At 42.6% G+C, this 21,732-nt stretch overlaps 1 protein-coding gene and 1 non-coding gene across 2 annotated transcripts in view; both read right to left on the bottom strand.

Annotated features, from left to right (window-relative positions):
- Positions 1 to 6,215, bottom strand: part of DNAJC1 (DnaJ heat shock protein family (Hsp40) member C1) — a 115,151-nt gene extending 108,936 nt beyond the window's left edge. The window contains exons 1-2 of the mRNA XM_028749773.2: positions 6,199 to 6,215; positions 2,904 to 2,994 (exon numbers count right to left, since the gene is read on the bottom strand). The gene's annotated coding sequence lies outside the window, so the exon portion shown is untranslated. The remainder of the gene's footprint in view (positions 1 to 2,903; positions 2,995 to 6,198) is intronic.
- Positions 6,216 to 19,849: 13,634 nt separating this feature from the next.
- Positions 19,850 to 19,923, bottom strand: TRNAN-GUU (transfer RNA asparagine (anticodon GUU)). The gene has a single exon. It is a non-coding gene; the product is annotated as a tRNA-Asn (tRNA).
- Positions 19,924 to 21,732: the final 1,809 nt, after the last annotated feature.

Here is a 21,732-nt window from a genome sequence, read left to right as displayed (position 1 = left end):
CCTATTTATAAAGTGTATTCAACCCATGAGGGAACAATCCCTGCCCCAAGGAGTTTGCAATCTCCCAGCAGTAAACAAAAAGCACCTTACACATGTTCAGAGGCACTTCCCAGCCAGTTCGCAGGTACTGAGAAGAAATGTCCTGGTTTATCCCAATGCCCAACATGGAATTTTAGGCTTGATAGAAAAATACACCAAGGAGTCAGTTTTTCAGAACTAAGCTAAGGTTGCTACTCTCCACCTCAGGATGTTTGCTGTCCTTTTATCAGTCTGATGCCAGGCAAACATTCAGCAGGTGCAGTTTCCCGTTGCCAAATCTTCAAGCTCCTACTGAATTGCTGCTTTCACATATCTGTTAGTGAGCAATGTTGGCAAGGGAGACATTCCGAAATGAAAGCCACACCTGCATTCTCTAGAGACCTAGACTTAACCAGGGACTCAACTTCCCAGAAAGATCCAGGTGATCTATGGCGCTGGATCAAGGTCAGAGTCTGCTGCCTGCAGACTAATATAGAACAAGTGGAGGGGATCATAGAAAGCCAGAATAAATAATCCGGGATATGCAATGGCGTCCTTATGACCAGGAATAATTTACTTAACAAGGACTGGCTAATTGTTCTGAGCAGACCAGGATAACGCATAGTGCAAAAAGTGTGCATGCACCACTGATTCCCTGTATTGTATTGTATTCTGTTCCTTTCTTAATTATCTCTAACATTCTGTTTGTCTTCCTGGCAAGCTCCCTTGACTGCTGGCCAGGTTAGATAGAGGGCAAGACCCTTGCTCTGACAGCATGCCACCCAGGGAGAGCCTGTGCCCTCAACAAACAGGGCAGTGCAACAACATCCCAAGACAAGCAGCATCTCAGGTCCCTTTAGATTATCAGCCTAGGCAGACAGACAAGCACTGTCTCTACTATAGCTTATCTCCTAATAATAATAATAATAATAATAATAATAATAATAATAATAGCAGCAGCTTATACTATATCTGTCTACTGTTGGGCAGGGATCGTAAATGGGTTTACATGTGGAGTTCTACTGCAGATGTTAGCCAGATTCATGTTTTCATTCATTCTATCGTTATTTCATTATATTGTTATCTGCATTTTATAATGCATGCTGCTCTGGGTACTTTGAGCAGAGACTCAATTAATAAAATCAAAATGAAAATCAGAATAATAATTTAGGCCAAATATATTAGAGAGGGAAGTTATTGCATTTTTCTCAAAATTTTCAGGATGCAGATATGCTATATTACACACATTGTGCTCAGCAGGGGACGAGCCACAGAAAGGGGCTGCTGGAATCTAGCAGCAGTCTGACAGGGAGGGAGCGAAGAAGCACGAGAGAGGGGCTGGAGGGTGAGAAGGGGCTTGTCTCAGACTGGTATGCTCTCCCTGTTGAATGCAGCTAGGGTGGTCAACTGTGCTGATTAACTCTGCAGAGTTAGCAGACTGGCTTGGAAGATGGCTGTAATCTGAATATTTGCTGTATAAGAACTCTCTAGTCCTAAAGCAATCACAATAATGACCGAAGCGTGTTACAGTATAGGAAATATATGCTTGGATAGTACAGTAAAGAGTTCCTAATTCTTGCTCTAAGTTGGAGGTGCACAGGAGCCATGCTTGCTCTCTGATCTCCACAGGAGAAACAACACACACACTTTTTTTCCAGCAGAGCACATTTCTACCCACCTGCATTTTCCCAGCACTTGCTAGACTTTTTGTTTTGCCAATAAGATTGTACACCAGCCTTGCATTATGGAAAAATGCCGGCCGCTCTGCTTGCAACATGCCAAAGGCCTGTTTTAAAATAAAGAGGAAGAGGAAAAGATCACCGTTTTTCATATGAAGCAATTCATTAAGACTTTTTTTTAATGTAAAGATGCAAGAAAGGTTCTGTACGACCTTTTCCTGATCATGTGCACCAGCTGATTTAGAAATGACTGGTCACCTTGCCTCAACAGCCCCATTCATGCCTTATTGCTGAAGAGATTCGCAAAACATGTAGAGGTGATGCTGCATGTGCTAGCCTTGCCCTAAACATTCCTGCACATCAGGGGTGTAGGAAGGGGGATGTGGTCCGCCCCGGGTGCCACCCTGATGGGGGGGTGACAAAATGGCGGGCGACACTTGCCGCGGGGCTTGCAGCATGCAAAAGCCACGCGTCTCGGCACCCGCAGGCTCTATGCTGTCCGCCCGCTGCCTCCCCCCCCCCAGCTGTGGAAGATGGAGAAAGCTTGTTTTCTCCTGCTCCGGAGGGTAGTACTCAAACCAATGGATTCAAGTTACAAGGAAGGAGATTCCGACTAAGCAGGAAGAACTTTCTGAAAGTAAGAACTGTTCAACAGTGGAACGGACTTCCTCGGGAGGTTGTGGTCTCATTGGAGGTTTTAAAGCAGAGGTTGGATGGCCATCTCCTATGGATGCTTTAATTGAGATTCCTGCATTACCGGGAATTGGAATGGATGTCTCTCAGGGTCTCTTCGAACTCCACAATTTTATGATTTTATGATTCTAAGCAATGAGGAAAACCTCCTGCTGGAGAGCTGCTGCCAATCAGAGATGGAAACACTAGGCTACATGGATCTGATCCATGGGTAGGCAAACTAAGGCCCGGGGGCCAGATCCAGCCCAATCGCCTTCTAAATCCAGCCCACAGATGGTTTGGGAATCAGCGTGTTTTTACATGAGTAGAATGTGTCCTTTTATTTAAAATGCATCTCTGGGTTAATTGTGGGGCATAGGAATTCGTTCATTTCACCCCCAAAAATATAGTATGCCCCCCCCACAAGGTCTGAGGGACAGTGGACCGGCCCCCTGCTGAAAAAGTTTGCTGAGGCTTCCTACGCAAAGTGTTATGGGACACAGGGCATGGCTTGACAATAAAGGAGGCTGTCACCTTACTGAGCCTAAGCAGGTCTAGGTCTGGTCTACGCCAGCATTGATTGGAGGGGACTTCTCTGGGGCCACATGTATGCCGTCTCGGGATCCTATGATGGAAGAAAAGTGGGGTACAAATGTAAGAAAATAAAAGAAGCAACAAGACTGATAATTTTGCTATCTATAGCCTTTTAGGTTTGGTTTTAATTTTAAGATGAAATGTCTGTTTCTCCTGATTCCTTTTTAAACAATCCACACACACAAAGGCAAAGCTATGCAATGTTGTCTAGTGGAGTCTGTAAACAGAGAGAGTGAAACAATAGCTGTCCAAAGTGAGAACTTCCCCTATTCATGTTAATAGACTGTTAATTATGACCACTTAAATGCCCACAATGTTAACTATTTCACTGCTGACTCTCCTGCCAGAAACTGCCTGCATATTAGGACAATGTGGCTCATTAAACATTCCCATTATCTATAGATTATTTTAGCAGTACTGGTGTTTATTAATGTCCTTAATTAAAGATCAGTATAAAATCACCAAGTGCTGAATGTCATGTGGTTTGTGGTATGTGACAGGGCAGTGAAAGATTTTGTGGATTTACTAATAGATTCCCCCCCCCCCAGCAGTGGTGGAGGCAATAAAATTTAATTGCCTAATAAATATTATGTTTCTTACAGTGATATCTGGTATTAAATGGTAAGAGCCAACCTGGGATGAATAAAACAAACACAGAAAAGGGGGGAAATGCAGAATCTGCCCTGAGTTAAACTATAAAATACTTTTCCACATTTTCAGTCAGAAGGGATACGTGATGGGCATGAATGCTCAAATGGAGTACTTCCCGCATGTGCTTTGGTTGGGTGGTGTTCAGTGCTAGTCCTTACTCAGAGTAGACCTACTGAAGTTAATGGGCATTACTAAGAGGCTCATTAAGTTCAGTGGACAGACTCTGAATACAACCCTTTGAGCCGGGTTAAGAGGTAAGTGATATTTGAAATCCACCTCTGTCAAATTCACGGTGTGTCCATTTCACTTTAGTCATTGGTTATGGAAATTAATGCTCCAAATGAAATCTAATTGTCATATACACAAGGTCTCCACCTTCCTCTTTATAACAATTAATCTGGGAGAAATGGCAGTCCTGTGGTTTCATACACAAGATTGCTAAAGCAGATTATTATCCTCTCTGCACCCTTATGCATGTACTGTAAGGATTGTGGGGGGACATATTAACCACCCTGGTTGTGTCAGGATGACAGGCTGTTCAAGGATTAATTAACCTGTACAACATGATCTTAAGAATGCAAAAAATCTATTATTTTTCAAAGCCATATTTTCAGTCTCTTCACCCACAGAGTTGTCTCTTGGAAACAGACCAATGGCACAGAATGGCTTACTAGGAAGGTACAGGCAATGTTTAGCAGGTTATGCATCTATTTATTTATTTACTTATTGTAAGGAAACCGATCGCTTATAAGCAGCAGCCAGGAAGATTAAAGCAGCAGTGAGAGCAGCTTCAAGTGCTGAGGTAGAACTGATTCACAGGTATTTTAAAAACTATAACTCAAACCACATTTCTGATGAAAAGGCATCCAAACCTCTTAAAGACTTAATCCCCCCACAAGCAATTTAGACTCTGAGCAATTTAGACTCGCTGCTGCTGCTGCTTGTTGCCGAAATATAAACACATGTTGTCCTTTGAATGCAGCCACTCTCTCTAGGAAGATAGACGGATGGTACCTATTCAATATAATCCTTTTTTCTTTTTTTTTAAAGCTCTGCCCAGTGGAACACAATTCTGAAGGCAACATATCTTCTATCTGGGGAAAAAGATTTGCACATCACTACCCCTCCCCAAAACCTTGTGGGGGTTTTTCTACCATTAGTGTTCCTTAAAGGTATTGACATAAAGAGTGAAAAACAGAACAGCTGTGTTTTTTTTAAAGAGCGGCCAGGTGATCCGTATGGATGCTCTGCAATGTGAGGAGGAACAAAAATATCTGGGCCTAAGTGCTGGGTCTACACCGCCACTCTTGAGACACTCCCCGCCCCACACCACCACCACCCCTGAACAGTTACCATAGAGATTGTAGGAGCCACAAAGAGCTTTGGTCACATTACTGGCTGGGAGGGGGTCAATTTGTATGCATGAGCCCTGCTGGGAATGAAAGAATACAAAGGAGGGCAGGAGAGATAATAGAAAGGGGGGAGAGAGAGAGAGAAATGAAGAGAGATTATAAGGAGAAAAGAGGGAGAGGACTAAAGCAATTAAAAACAAAGGAGAGGTAGAGAGAGGCTGGTCGAGAAAGGAAGAGAAGAAAGGAGAGAGGGACTGAGAAAGAGAGAATGAATTCATCTTGTCAGATACAGCACCTCTTGTCACTCACTGACAGGAAATGCTGCCTCCCCAAGAGCTAATTCACAGGCAGTGGAAATGGGCAGAAACAGCAGGGGATGCCTCCATCACCTGACCTCACCAGAAAAACTGCATTGGGGAAGGGAAATGGCATGAAAGGGAGAGGCAGGGAAACTAATAAGAGAACCGGAAATGAAAGGGTGTCAATTGGTTTGCTATTAAGATGGTTTGGAGAGAATCAGGAAAATAATAGCATCCAGGGCCCTGTCAGGCTGGTTAACTAACACACACACACACACACACACACACACACACACTCTTTCAGCATTGGTTATAGGGAATATGCGAGCTCAGAGAATGTATTAACCATTGTGTCATCTCTGGGCCTCTACAGCTAAGGACTGGGGTTAGAGTCCTACGGCGCTTGAAGATTGACCCAAATCCCAGAGGGATTTGAAACCGATCTATTCCTCATTATCATATTCATCAGCCCCCGTTACTCATTTGCAGAGTATAAATTGAATAAATCATCCTTTCGTTTCCAAGAAGTCATTACTATTTCATGGGAATAAATGCTATTAGCCCTTAGCATTTATATAGCACCTTTTAAATGTTCAAAGCGCTTTGCGTACATTATCACAGCAGCTTAATAAACTCCTGCAATTTGACATTATTTAAACTGCCTATTAAGCCAGCCAACACCATGGTTTGGGAGGTAGTTTGACTGCAGATAGGTTGGGTATAACCATTTTGCTTTGGCAATTAATATAATTACACATCAAAAACCAATTTAAAAATAGAAATGGGTACAACAGATAAAAACTGGCTGAACACGAGAGAAGAAACCACTAATATTTAATAACCAATTTTCTGACATATATTCTATATCAAATTAGATTAAGTTCTCCAGTGACGTGAACTATTCCAACCTCACACAAGCAAATCAAGACTTACCAGAAACAAGCTGGTTGGATTTTCTTTTAACTTTTTGTCTTTGTGATCTAATTCTAACCACTTTTGCCAACCACCATTGGAAACTTGTTAGGAGCCTGGAATAATAATAATAAATCAGTATAAGAGGTTAAGAACATAAGCCATTAGCCAGTAAGTCTTGGGCTCAAATTTGAGCTCTGCATGTGTTTACTGCATGTCCTTAAGCATGCTGTATCTCCCAAGCTCATAATCCTTCATTGATTCAATAGTTTGCCTAAGTGATGCAGAGAGCTGCACTGTAATGAATATAGCGCAAAACAAAATTATTACTGCTTCCTTACAAAGCTATGAATCTTAATGTAGTTAAAAAGATGATCAAATAAAGACTCACTGCTTACATAACTCAGTTTATTATATACAAGTGGTACAAATCAGCACAGGTAGTTGCATTATTCTGATAATTGTGCCCATTCTGCAAATATGAATAATAGCAGATATGGCTATTATATGTGGCTAACCATACCACTTACCTCCCTATCAATTAACAAAAGACCTTACAAACTCAGGTGTTGCACTGAGTCATGATAACCAAATGTGCATAGTCATTCTGAAAGAGCAGTGCCTAATACAGTGGTATCTTGGTTCTCAAACTTAATCCGTTCCGGAAGTCCATTCCAAAACCAAAGCGTTCCAGAACCAAGGCACGCTTTCCCATAGAAAGGAATGCAAAATGGATTCATCCGTTCCAGACTTTTAAAAACAACCTCTAAAACAGCAATTTGACATGAATTTTACTATCTAACAAGACCATCGGTCCATAAAATGAAAGCAATAAACAATGTACTGCAGTCACACAATCAATCAATCAGTAGCTGAATTGGGTTCCACACAGTCACAAAAACAAAAAAGAGCCACAAAAACAAAAACGCAAAATAAACAGCAAAAGCAGACAGACCTCAGTGTAACACTCAAATCAGAAGCGTAACACTCAAAAAGGAGCGTGTTCGGCTTCCGAGAAAAGCTCACAGGCTGGAACACTTACTTCCAGGTTTGCAGTGTTTGGGTTTCAAGATGTTTGAGTACCAAGGCGTTTGAGAACCAAGGTATCACTGTACAGGCACCCTTTGTACCAATTTTGCAACCACTAAGCCACTATTCTTGCATGGATTTTTCGTATCTTATACAATAAAAATATATATACAAGATGTATCCCCTAGGGAAAGGGGAATAGGGGGATATGTTTGTGCTCTATACTACAGGAATCCTTCTCAAGGGGTTATGCAGGTGCTGTGTTCTACAGACTCCCTTTCCATAGTGTGTTATCCTACCAAACTACGGCAGCCTGACAGGCTTTGAATGTCTATCCGTAGGGACTGGTGGCAGCAGTAAGTGACACTGGGGCAGCTGGGGCAGCTGGGGCGGGGTGCCACAGTGTCATCTTGCATTGTGTGTGTGTGGTGATGAAGGGGTATGTTCCTGTCACCATCATGTCAGTCTTCCTATATGTGGGAGGCATGTGGCCATTATCACTGGCCCAGTGCCCAACTGGTGGGCTTTGGTGATGTTTCTAGGGATGCCGTGGGCATGTCTGCTATGTTTACAACATTTTTGTTTCTTTTATCTGTTCATTTCCCCCTTCTGAGTTGACTATGTGTAAGGTACAGTGGCTATTCCACTGGTATAGAAACGGTGAACTTGGTGTATAAGGCAAGTTCACCGTTAACATTTCTGCCTGGTGGGCCAGATCTTTGTCTGTCCTCCCTGTCCCTGCAGAACAACTTTCACAAGTGTTCAGCTTGAGCTTTCTCACTAAAGTTAGTACAGTGGTACCTCGGGTTACATATGCTTCAGGTTACATACGCTTCAGGTTACAGACTCCGCTAACCCAGAAATACTACCTCGGGTTAAGAACTTTGCTTCAGGATGAGAACAGAAATCGTGCTCCAGCGGCGTAGCAGCAGCAGGAAGCCCCATTAGCTAAAGTGATGCTTCAGGTTTCAGGTTAAGAATGGACCTCCGAAACGAATTAAGTACTTAACCTGAGGTACCACTGTACATAGCTAGTACCTTGATCTGCGAGAGCTCTCCTTTATAATATCCAGGTATAACACTCACTGTGTTAAAGGGCTGCCACGGAATGGGTATATATAAACATATGTGGTGGGACTGCTCAAAGGCAGCTGAATTTTGAAATAAGGTATTCACTGAGATCCCTTTGCTCGAGAAACAAACTCTTACTCCACGTTTCCACTAGACACATTTGAACCATTATATAGAAACAGAATGGGATGTGAAAAACAAAGAACTTCTATCTCATCTCTTAGCAGCAGCCCAGGGCTCAGTTGCCAAATCCTGGAAAACCTTCCACCTTAATAATTTGGAATACTTAGTCTCCAGGGCTCGGTGAATTGCCCTCCTTGAAAAGATAGCTCATAAAGTATGTAAAGGTTAGAGCTCAAATGACCTTTTTTAATGTATGGCATGGTTTTATTTCTCATATGAATATTGAGGCATGTGGTTGCTCAGTGGCACCAGGTTACGCAAACCTTTGGCTCAGCTAAGACTTTGTAGAATCTTTGCTCTCAATGATGATGGAACTCACAGATAGATAATTCTTCTGTTTTTACATATCTGTATTATTTGTAAAAGGAATATTTGTATGAGTTAATACTTTTATTGCCCCTTTGGAGCTGTGCTGTATCTTTGTACTTTTGTCCTTATAGGTTTTGACCCTTTATGGTTTATATTTTTTATTCTTTGTTTTCCTTCTTTCTTTCTTCCTGCTATGTTTGAACTTTTTAAAAAAAAAACAAAACAAATAAATAAAACTTTAAATATAAAATATAAAAAACCAGCCATCTACCTATCAATCATCTGGCATCATGATGACATCAGGTCATCCTTCCCATCAAGGCGGTTCCGCCCACCTGTCAGAGCTGATTCCTGGGTGTTTCACCAGCACATTCCCCACCAGTGTGATTCCTGCAGATTCTGGAGATTTGTTTGTTCGTTTGTTTATGTGTTGTTCCAGACCTGTGGGCAGCAGGAGAACAGATAATCAATGGAAAACAAAGCAGGATAATTAAGAGAGCAGAAGACCTTACAGTACCCGAGGTTGGTAAAGCTGAAGAAAAGGAATAGCCCACTGAATTATCCCTAGATGGGTATACAGCGCTGCTTGCTTATGTAAAACTAGATACTGCCTTGAACTCAGGCCTGAGTCCTCATCCTACTATAGGAATTTTCGAAACACCTATTGATTTTAAGAGAGCTGGATTGTCCTCTCAGCTATAAAGGGAAAGAAACCTCTGTTTTAAAAAAAATGTTCAGACTGGGCTCAGCTGCTCAGGCAAAGCCTCTTCCAACGTCAACCTCTTAAAATGGCTGACATCCTCCTCAGAGCCCCTGACTGCTTCTGGACAAATAACGTAACAATTTGTGTGTGTGTGTGTGTGCCCAGCTCTATACAATGTGCAGAGTGATTTGAGATCATCAGTGATGTGATGTTTAGAGAACACAATGGGGTGGATCTAGTCTGAGTTAGCTGCACGAGCTGTGAGTCCACAGTATACACTTAAAGCATACTCAGCACACATTTACCATAATTTCCTCTGCACAGATGTACCATTTCCAGCAACCTTAAAAAACTACAGTTCCCATGATTCTTTGGGGGAAGTCATGTGCTCGTTAAATCTGTTTTTAATGTTTTCATTCAAAGTCAGCAGTCCTAACTCCACTTACCCAGGGTTGAACTCAACAGAATTTTATTCTGAGACATCTTGGTTAGGATTACACATTTTCACTGACAATGGGGCAGGGGAGGGAATTAATTCTGACTAACTTGTCCCATAAAGCTCAGTTCCCTTAGTCTGGAGCTAACCTCCTATTCAAAAGGCTTTTTAAATAATAATAATAAGAAGAAGAAGACATCAGACAGAGTTTCAGAATATTTCCCTTCCCTGAAAAGGATGGGAAATGTTCTTAGCCAGGTATGTTTTCTTAGCTGCTTTTAAAGAATTCGGTGCTCTGGCAATCCTAGCTAGTGCCTAAGGAGGGCTTAATGGATTTCCTGAAATTCATTTCATAGGCAGCAAATTTAAAATAATGACTTTTAGCTAGTTGGTTGGGTTTTTTTAAAGCCTGTATATCTTTGAGCAACTCGGGTTGTTGGGTGTTTTTTTAAAGATATTTAAAAATTATCTCATAATAAACATAATCAAAAAGGAAAACTCCTTCCTTCCCACCTCTCAAGCACAGTCCCAGTATCATTCAAATACACACAAATATTTCTCATTCAAATAAAAGTATATTTACATACGTCCACTTGAGTTGTTGGTTGGCTACAACCATATATATTTTTTTGCAGTTGTGTCGGAAATAAAGCTCAACCAAGTTTTATTTTAAAAAGGTCTGATTTTGTGTGTTTCTTTGGTCTCAGACTTTGTTAGGGTCAGTTTTCCATTAATATCAAGTCACACCCCTATATAAACGACATTTCAAACAAAGCATTTAGCAATTTTAAGACTCACTGCCATCGTAAGGCAAGTTATAAGATTAGATGGAAAGTAGTTGGTGTTGTTTTGATAGACTAGAATGCCTCCTACAGAACTCTTTATAGAAAGACTGATGTGATAGAGGGTCAATAATGTGTGTTTCTTCACACTTACAGAGACAATTTATACACACAATACATTTAAAATGCATTCAAAGCACACGACTTCCCCCAAAGAATCCTGGGAACTATAGTTTGCCCCTCACAGAGCTACAATTCCCAGCACCCTTAACAAATTACAGTTCTCAATATTCTTTGGGGAGAACTAATGTGCTTTAAATGTAAAGCCACAAACTGTATTTCAACTCCTACAGCTGTCTGAAAGGCCTGAGACACTTCATGCAAAAGATACAGGAATTGCCATCTGGCTGTGCTTGCTTGCCCTCTTCCATCTAGGGTTGTTGAAAAAATTACAAAGGCTATGAACCTATACTAGTCGGCTGCAGTTCCACATTTCTGACAAATTCTTCTAAAAATCTCCAAAGGCAGCCCAGCTGGCCTCACTGGGTTTCTATCCAGCTGTTATGTAACGTTCGCAGCTCCCTTAGCTCATGAAAACTGACCTACTTGTTATCTATTAATAAAATTTTACTGCAGCAAACCTTATCTTCTTTCCAATTTAAATTCCTAATTACTACATTTTCAGCAGGCCTCAGTCAAATGTAAGATAATATTACCTTAACTACTTTGTGTCTTTTCATTTCTGGAACCAGAATGAGAAAAACATTCTGTCCCAAATTCCTAGTCTATGACGGACAAAAATAAGAAACTATGATTAGGGACTAAAATAATAAAATTCTGGTGAGACGTGAGAGTGGAATAGTATAAAAACATTCATGGTTTGGCTCTGCAGCATCAGCCTCAATAGAGAGACTTCGGGTGCAACTTTTCTCATGGAGGACTTTCAAAAAGCACAAGAAAACATATTGGCCCGAATATAAGCCACATCCAAATATAAGCCGCACCTTTAAAATGCTTGGGGGGGTGGGGGAGAGAGAAAAGACAATACCCAAATATAAGCTGCTCCCTTCGCTAGAACCACAGGTTTTCTTTGATCTTATGAGTTTCAATCAAATCGGAATCCAAAAGTGCACATAAAGTATGGTATGGTAAATAAGGAACAATACATAATTTACAATAAAATCTTGGTTATTTTTACACTTAACTGTTTGCTGAGCATGGTATACTGGTGCATTCTGTTATAAGCAAATTTACAATCAATTTCCATAGTAGCAGAGTTCACCTGCTGCTGCTACTACTACAAGCAACAATCCATTTACCTTAGCGCAAATAACATTATGAATACTGTTTCCCAGGTTTATCTAGGTGGGCTAAATTATTTCTATATAAATACTTAGGTTTATGGTTCTGTGATTGCACTGGAAGAGTGCAATTCTTCCTATGCATGTCTACTAAAAAATAAAGCAAAAAAAGTAAGTCCCAGTGAGCTCAATGGAACTTCTCACGAGGTACGTGTGCAAGTGTTTAGAGGACTGCAACCTAAAATACTCTCAGTTGGTGGTTCATGAAAAAGAGGTCTGCCAACAGCTATCAATCACAATAGCTAAAGCAGAACCTCTCTGTTCAGAGGCACTCTACCTCTTGACTGAGATGTTCAAGGAATACTTACCTATTTCAGTGATGCCCTGTTTTGTGTGCTTCCCAGGAGTATCTGGATGGCCACTGTTGAAAGAAGGGTACTAGGTTAGATAGATTGATATATCTGTGAAAAAGAAAATGACACAGGAAAATAATCTAAATAGGTGATAGCCAACTAAATCATGCTCAGGGTAGACCCAATGAAATTAATAGGCCTACTCTAACATTATCACCCAATATATGGATTGCATGTTTTCATGTATTTATTGGGAAATTTGGCCTGGCCCACATGTACATAATCTACCCACATGTACGTGAATTAAATGGAAAGGATCTGGGCCACTGGACTGGCAAACATTTCGTTAGCCTTTCCAAAATGTAAAGGATGTAAAGGATGAAGATGTAAAGGAAAGTACAGTATTCCTTTAGGCCTGTCTGCATGCCTTTGACCTGAAACATTTTGAACTTTAATTCCAAATTAGTAACTGATATAAATAAGATGCTACATTGGACTCAACACTCAAGTGCCGTACTTTGTCTCCATATCTACCACAAAGAGTTTCTTGGAGCTACAATAACAAAGTCTGCCTCAATTTCACTGCCAGAACTAAGGCTGCAGTCCTCAAACCATTTACACAGATTAATGTCAATAGAGCTGCTTTTTGAATGGAATATGGCAAGGAGAATACAATTTCCCCCTAAAGGCTGTGAATCTGCAGCTATTCAGCCCTTACACACGGAGGGGGAACAATAATTCAGCTGCACGTATATAAAAGTGGGGCTAGTCTGGAATCTGGATCATAGTTTATGTGCTTTCACATTTATTCCAAACCAGTTGAACATTCCCTGAATTAAAATAGGATTTTAAAAAAATCATATTTTCCTTTACTGCTTGCCCTTTGTGCTTCTCACTCCTTTTTTTCCTGATTACTATATCATGAAAAGAATCTTTCACTAATCTTCCCACCCTATAATGTTTGCTTCCTAAATACCTTGGACTCTCAGTTACAAACTATTAACTTGGAAACATTTAAAAATCCACGACCTTTGAGTTTCAAGGCCTTCCCCACTGAACCTTAAAGCATTCCTACAGCTCAGCCAAGTCCTCTCCCATCAACCTCATGTTCTCCAAATTACATCATAGGTTTGTTCTCAATCTACAAAGCACTGCTTGTATCCTTAGAATGAAATGTCAGATAACCATGTAAGAGCAAGGAATCAATGTTTTCTTTGGCAAATGATGTATTATAACCTCCCAATTACTTTGTAGTTCCTGCTCACCCAATCCCATGGACCATTTACCTAGAATCAAGTTCCACAACTGGTTTCTGAAAAAGCAACTTGGTGACAGGATACAAAAACTTCCAGGTAGCACAGAATTCTTCATCAGAAAAAAAACTGAATGGAAAAACAGCTGCCCTGCATAACTGGGAGGCTTGCATATACATTCACCAACAGACACTGGTCCTGTTTAAGTTTTTCAAGTTTGCAACGGCAGTATCAGTAACTGAAAGAATTACTGCAGTACTGGTGCACCATATCTAAGGCAGCCTCTAGTTATCTAGTACTGTCTCTTGAGGCTCTCATTTGGATTTTTCTTCAAGTCATTCTGCCAAGTTTATTCAAAGAGGGCACTGATCCAAGGAAAGTAAAACAGTAACTAGCAAAAAGTGGAAAGAATTTGCACTGAGCAAAGCTCTTCTGAGTAATGTAACCTGTGAGCTTGTTGTCTCGGCCCCCACGGAATACTCTGTTGTGGCTCCTATTTAAACAACCTTCCCCCCTGCATAAAAGGCCTGTTCTCATATTCTAGATCAAGAGCCTTCAGAAACTATGAAACTCAACTCAACTTCACTTACTTCCTCATTTAATTAAATTCATCCAAATTGCTATTTTTCAGTACAGTGTTAACAGGGAAATAGAAACATTAAGTTTAATTCCAGCCAGGATTTATGTTTAACTGCCCTGGAAAGGGATGGATTAAAATATTCAAGATGGCTATTATCTGCACCCTTTTATTATAGCTGTTTCCCATGTTCCGAAACTTGCAGGCATATGAACCCACTCATATATCCTTATATTAACCTTATATAGCTGCATTATGAGAATGAAAACAGCCAGCAGAGGAACAGTGTGGCTTGCTAGTGTTGGAAGCAGGACAGGTGGACCACCTTATAACTCTGCTTGTTAATACCACCGAATAACAGCAACACAAGCAATAAAAAAGCCATTTTAAAATGGCTGTTTACTGTAATAATTATTGTGATTATATTATTACTACTGATTATCATAAAGCTGAATTCTCTCTGCCACACAACTTCTTGGCATGGAACAACGCGAAACTGGAAAGTTCTCCTTCCTCGACCCCCAGCTTAACATGTCAAAATGATGGAGATGTTGTTGTTTCTTAATCAATTTACACTGCTATCCACCCTCAGCATATTATTCTGCATCCTTAATAGCACCTTTTAAAGGGTCCAAAAAACTTCCAGGCCAATGTGTCAGGAGAAAAGGAAACTCTACTTTCTTTTTTTCCTTTCAATTTTTTTGGGTGAAAAATTAGGGCGCCTTCGAGCAAAACCAAAACTATTTCGACCAGTGCTTTAAAAAAAAAAAATAGTTTAGGTGTACTTCATTTTGACTCAAGAAAACCACCATTTTACTGTATAGTTCAAATTGGGAAAAATAAATACACTAAATGGACAAAGCACAAAACGTTTAGGAGGGTGCGTACCCCTGCGTACCCCATAAAGAAGCACTGATTTCGCCTAACCCGGATTTAAGACGAGGCCGGCGTGACCTCGTTAATTTGATCCTTGCTTCCCGCCTTTTTCCAACGGGCCTCGATTAAGGGAAGGAAAGAGACACCATCTTCGAACGGGATTCTTATAGCTCCCTTTCCAGAAGGGCGGGAAGAAGCACTTGCCCCTGCCATTGGCCCTTCGCCGGGCCACGCGGCGTATCCGATCCCTTCCCGGTCTGGTAGCAGCGAATCAACGCGCAGTCACGGGGTTTTCGGCACATAGAACGCCCGGCCTGGCAGAGGCGCTGCTTGGGCCGTGCGCTTCGCTCTTGTTTTTGCTGGCCGAGGGGAGCCATCTGGTCAGGACTTGTGGGGAGGCAGAAGACCAGCGCCCCACGCAGTCGGAACGAGCCACAGAGGCCCCACAGCGCAGAAGGGCCACATTTCGGACAGGGACACATGAAGCTTTAATAAAGCTACCCGGAGAAAAAATAAAAATGGGATTTTCCAGGGAGCTGATGACAACACTGGGTCCCATTCCCATTCCAGTGCTCCCGTGCGCCTTTTTAGGTGGACCCATAAAGGAAGCGAAGTGAGCAATGGGGGAAAGAGCCCATTTCAGTACCGGTTACCCTCCCGAAGGGCTGTCCCCACCCCCAGGAAGCCTGGCTCGCTCCTTGCTGTGTTGGATCCCTGCACGCATCCCCAGCATATATATATATCACAGTCCTGATCGCATATGATCTCTTGCTCTCAATGAACAACACAGCCTTCTGGAGTCTCTTGACCCGAGGCTGAGATGTGGGGCTTGGGGGAGAGGGCTTCTTCCTCGGGATGTTGCCCAATGTGCATGGGTTCAGTGGAGCCGATGGGAATCATGACACCTCTGGAGGGCACCAGGTTGGGAGCGGCGAAGGGCGAAAGCTTCCTTCAGCCAATCCTCTCCCTACGAGTTTTCTTCGCGAGCGACTGCCATGCTGGCCCCTGGAAGCAGTTTGGGTTGCTGCTTGGCGATCCAGGACTTGCAAACGCCTTCTGCGTTTGTGGTGACAACAGAAGATGACTTGCAGCAGGAGAATTCACAGATAACTGGAAGCTGCCGCGTGGGGATAGGATTCCTAGGCAGGTGAAAGAAGAAGGGAGGCGAGAGGCTGGGTGGGTGGAGGAAAACCACCTGGAAGTTGGGTAGCAGTGGAAATGAATGGGGACCCTCGCATCCACAAACTGGTCAAATGTCAGGTGGAAAGATGGGCTTTTCTTTTGTGTTTTACCTGAAACTTGCTTTTTAAACCACTTATATAGATATAGATATATCTCAACACCTTTTTCCCAAACGCAATTTTGACATCTAGGTGGGGGGAAATGGCGATTTCATCTGCCAAGTCACACTGCGGTGAGGGAGGTCATATCCCTTTAAAATCCAACAGGGGGGAACCGAGAAAGTGGAGATCCATAGCATTTTGCCTTGTAAATGCAATTTTTAAAAGGTTTTAATTAGCATTGAACATATCTGTATGTGTACACATACACACTGCAATGGCACATACATCTTCCATCAACTTGAAATAAACTATGGGCAGGTCCTAAACGGAGGCCCACAGTGGTTCAGCGGCAAAATACTTGTTTTCTGTACCGAAGGTTCCAGGTTCAAGCCCTGCTGTCTCCAGGTAGATCTGGAGAAAAGACTCTTCTAAAACCCCACAGAGCCACTGCCGGTCAGTGTAGATAATACAGAATCTAGATGGACCCTGATTTGTATCTGCCTCGGTACAAATCAGTTTCCTGGGTCCCTATGATTCTAAGAAGCATGTTAAAAGACCGGTTGAAATCAGCTGGATTTAAAACCGCTTATCCCATTATTTTTTATAATGCAGACAATGGGTGGAGAATTTTCCACTTCACAATACCAGCATTACACAGATATTTAAAATGTACTCTTGTTACTGAAGCAGTAAAATAAAACCTCAAAAGTTTAGAATTTTCATTTTACATTCTTCATTGAGAGTAAAACCCCTTCCATCAAAATCGATACTTTTATTTTTAAAAAACCACAATTGGTTTGAGAGGGGTGGGGGTTGGGAGATGGAGAATATCCATATGGAAAATAAATTGCTCCTCCGATGCAAGCTCCCAACTACTTTTCTATTCGTCACGAAGAGATTTAGAAGCTAGTTCTAGCTTTCTGTGTTGAGTAATGCACCATAATAACTAAACACGTTATATAATAAAGATACCTTTATTATGGTACTGCACAACTACAAAGGCAAGATCCTGCCAAAGTTCAGCACTTCACAACACAATCCTATACATGTTTACTCGGAAGTAAACCCCGTGTTCAATGAGACTTATTCCTATGTAACTTAATTACAGTTACCCTTAAGCTACTCTTAAATCCAGCAGGTTTCAGTGGGAGAAGCAACCTATGCTAACATAGGAGTAAATCTCATTGAACACAGAGGTGCTTCGTTTGGGCTGGGTTAAGTCTCATGCGACCTTTATGCGGTGCCAAACACTTGCCCCATTGCTGAAATTAACACGTAAGCGTGATAGGGCGATCTAACTATTCAAAATCCAGAGCTACTCTGTTGCGCCACCAAAAGCCACGAAGAGTCTTGCGGGATCTGAAAGCCTAACCTATTTGTTATGGCATAAACTTCCTTGGACTATATACATTGCAGCTGTATGTTGGTTAAGAAGACAGTCGTCCATGAAAGCTTGTGTCAAAACTATTCGGTGACTCTCTTGAAATATAAAATGTCTCTGACTGGATGCATGGGTTAATCATTATCCTTCCATTTACTTGGAATTTTATGAAAACAGACACTTTTAAAAACATTTTGTGCGCTGACAGTATAGCTCTTCTCCAAGGTGAAAAAGGCGTATAAAAAGGGAAGGAAGGAATAGAAACAAAACTAACCTCTGCTTTAAAAGGGGAGTTTCCCTTACAAAGACTGTTTTTAGAGAACAAATTTAATATAAAAAATAGGAAGTTGAAACTATGAGAGGTCGAGACTTTTTAAGGCTTGTAACTGTTGTCCTTTCGACTTCCTTTTCAGTGTTATTATTTTAAATAAAACAGGAAGAAAAGTAAAAGGAGGCTGGTAAAGGGAGAAAGTGGATTTGTATTGGGAATTCCGATAATTTTCTTAAATTATGCATTTTTTTCTGAGCGAAATAAGAGCCTTACTTTGCACGGGTTGAAGTTTGAAGAATAAAAACCCCTGGGCGTAAACGGGATGTTATGCGAATGTGGAACTCAGTTCCGTCTTCATCCCCAGCCAAAAAAACCAAAAACCTGGGGTGCAATTTTAAATTGGCCAAAGGAATGGAGAGGACCAGAAAAGACAATACTTTCCGCACACACCCCTTTTTTTGCGAAATGAAAGAATATTGGGGGGATAAAAGCTTGCAAAATGTAGACGGAGCTCCCTCACTCTTTGCAGGGACACCTACAATTCTCGCAACATTTACAGTCCAACTGAACTTAAGGGGGCTTGCATCAGAGTGGACACGCATAGAATTGTGCTATTACCAACTTTTTGCTAAAGAAGGAAAGAAAAGTGGGGGGAAGGGTGGCCGACTGGCCTGAAAAATAACTGCAGCTTCGTTGTGCAAAGTGCAGTCGGGATCCCAACCTCTCCTGGAGGAGGCAGTCAATAGCAGCAGCAGCAGCAGCAGCAGCAAACCAGAATTGAGGGAGAATGAGAGAGAGAGAACGAAACTGAACGCGAATTTGGCTCGGTTTTCCAATCGATCCTGTTATATAAGTGTTCTTCCTCTTGGCACCCACTTCTTGCTCCGCCTCCCTCCCTCTCTCTCCACACACATACACACACGTATCCTGTGACACGCGACGTGCCCCACAGAGCGCTGCAGCTGATTATTTGCACGATCGCTGTAATGAGAATCAATTGCCTGCGTGACGGGGCTGCAGCCGAGCTCGGGCGCAGCGGAGCGACCCTCGCCTAAACGCAGCTCTCTCCACTTCGATCAATATGCCAATAATTATTAACGTCGCCATGCATTCAAAGGGGGATGGGGTGGAGGATTGGGCTGAGGGAGGGCCGGCCGGGGGTTTCCTTTCGTCCTCTAGTCTAGCCAACACCGAGGAAGGGGGTAAATAAATGCTGGGCGACCAAGACCGCCGCAGCAACCCGGAGGGACCGTTTGCTGCAAAGGGGTTGCTTAGGTCTGCCTAAGAAGCAGCAACAGCAGCAGCATCTGCCGGGTAGAGGGTCCCCCTCTCCTCCTGCCTGCGATCGCGGAAGGCGAGCGCAGAGCCGGACGTGGAAGAAAACGTCCCAGATTCCGTGGGGCAGAAAAAGCAGGGCCCGGGAGCGGGAGCCCCCCTTGCGGGGCCCTTCCCCGGGGAGCTGCAAAGGCAAGCGAGCGCCAGCTTCCAGCGCCCAAGGTTTGCTCTGGAGGAAGCCGGCAGTGCAACCGCAGCTTCTCCTCTAGCTCCCTGGGCAGTCGGGGCTCCCTATGCACGCATCCATTTTGCACACGGGTGTTGCAAGTAAGAGGCACGGGGTGGGGTGGGGAGAAGCCCCCGGACCTCTGTGGCCCTTAGACCTGCTGCTACAGAGCAGGCCTGCTGCGGTCCAGCTGCCTCTACTCGCCCAGCCCGCCGCATATCGGGGACGCACGTGACGCAGCTGTTGCCCCGTCGCCGCAGACCCCTCCCCTGCTCCTCCTCCTCCTCCCTCCCTCTCCGACTCCTTGTACCCAGATAAAACGAAGTATTATAATTGTGACGGCTAGCAGAGTAAAACAGAAACCGTCCCTGGGTGGGCTCGAACCACCAACCTTTCGGTTAACAGCCGAACGCGCTAACCGATTGCGCCACAGAGACACCTGCGAAAAGCTGCTTTGCAAAGTGAGTTGATCTAGCTGTAGCTAAACATAGCACCGCAATGTCTTAAGGTCGTTTCCGACAGCGAAGTATTATTTATACATTCAGATTAGTACACAGCGATGAGGCCCGGTCCTTTTTTCATCTTTTCATGAATTGCCTTTCTTTTCTTAAAGAAATTGTTATGCTGCAGCCTGCAGAAAGACTATTAAAAAGCCAAGAGCACATGCGTGGGAACAAGCTATAAGACTGCAATAGACATTTACTGGGAAAGTGAAAACTGCAAAGCGCACCCCATTGAACTCCAGAGGAGCAGGCTAATTCTCAAGCCAGCAGGACTTCAGTGGGAGATGCTATTAAAACTCTCTCTGCTGTGCAGGATAACTATTGGTTCTTGCTGTAGTTTGGGTAGGCACAGATGCATCTCCAGCCCCTCTGCCTTGTGTTGTCTTTTGCTTTCTCTGGGATCCTTCTGCATGCCTGCTCTGGGTTACTGTCCCAGTAACTGAGTCTGCCACTTGGGATGCAGAGTGGATTCACTATTTGCTCGCCTACATCCACACCTTATGGGTAAAAGAACATAGCTCTCCTCAAAGAACTGTGGCAGCTGCAGAGCTACAATTCCCAGCAATCAAGCAAACTACGGATCCCATGATGCATTTAAATGTGCTTTAAATTCAGACTTGTAGCCATGGTGTGGCAATGAAGCTGGGCTTTACCCCTGCCTAGGTTGTTTGTTTTTTATTGTCTTTTTAATTTGTGGCATGACAGACAATGGCAGCTTCCATTTAAAGAGTGACAGCTTGTTTTAAGAACAGCAGCCAATTAAAAATAAGACCCTCTGAAAAATTCATTGACTAAGGCAAGGCAAGTGTGCAACAGAAGAATCATCTGCAGGAGTCTCAAAAAGCCTGCTCACTCAAGACTTTCGCTGGTGGAGATGCTTTTTTCCCTGATTGCAATCACCACATAATTACTTGTGGTCCTGAAAAAAAAAAAAGCCTGTATGACCCTTAAAGAGGTAAATATTAGAATGTTGTACTATGGGCTACAGTTAGACTTGACCTCTTAGATTTTCACTTTCTGTTGTGTTCTCCACTCAGCCAGCAATAAGGAAATAGATAACTTAAAATAGATAACTTAAAGTCTAGAGGGTTTTTTTTTCTAGAAAAAGAGGTGCCGGAACTCCCATTTTTTTTAGGGGGAGCACCCACCCAAAGTTGTTGAGCTGAAAAATAAAGCTGTGCTTAAAGTGACCTGAAAAAATAAATTACCCTTTACAGTTTTAAAGTACTCACTATATTCATAGTAACAGTGGCTCTTTTTTCTTCTTTTGGTGGCCAAGGATGAAAAAATCCCTAGAGAAATAGCAATACTTCTGTGCCTACTACAGCTAGCTGACTAGCCACCTAAGCAGTAACTCAGGCCTGATTTTCCCAACGTGAGGCCTTTTCAGAGTATCTGGGCAGAAATGTCAACTCAGCAACCAGAACTAAAAAACCAAGTGCTTTCCACTGTTAGTTTCCAATCATTCTGTTAGTCCTTATTCCCTGCCCCCTTTACTGTGGATTAACCCTTTTGCGTGGGAATCCAATAAGAAAAAACACACAAAACCAAAATGGTTGTGGACAACCTGTTTATGATATCCCAATGACCCACTTGCAAATTAAGTGACCCTCTGGAAATACCCCCCGGCTGCCAAAGTCATTCTTCCAGGCCTGTGCATCCTGCTTCAGGCATTGCAAGAAGCTTCAAAACATAAATGTAAGAGTGACTTGTGCACCTGTTTCCTCTTGTGACCTGTGAAAA

This window comes from Podarcis muralis, chromosome 12 (assembly GCF_964188315.1).
Source record: "Podarcis muralis chromosome 12, rPodMur119.hap1.1, whole genome shotgun sequence".
Lineage (NCBI taxonomy): Eukaryota > Metazoa > Chordata > Lepidosauria > Squamata > Lacertidae > Podarcis > Podarcis muralis.
Note: the sequence above shows the minus strand (reverse complement) of the source record. Positions and strands in the feature narration are given on the sequence as shown.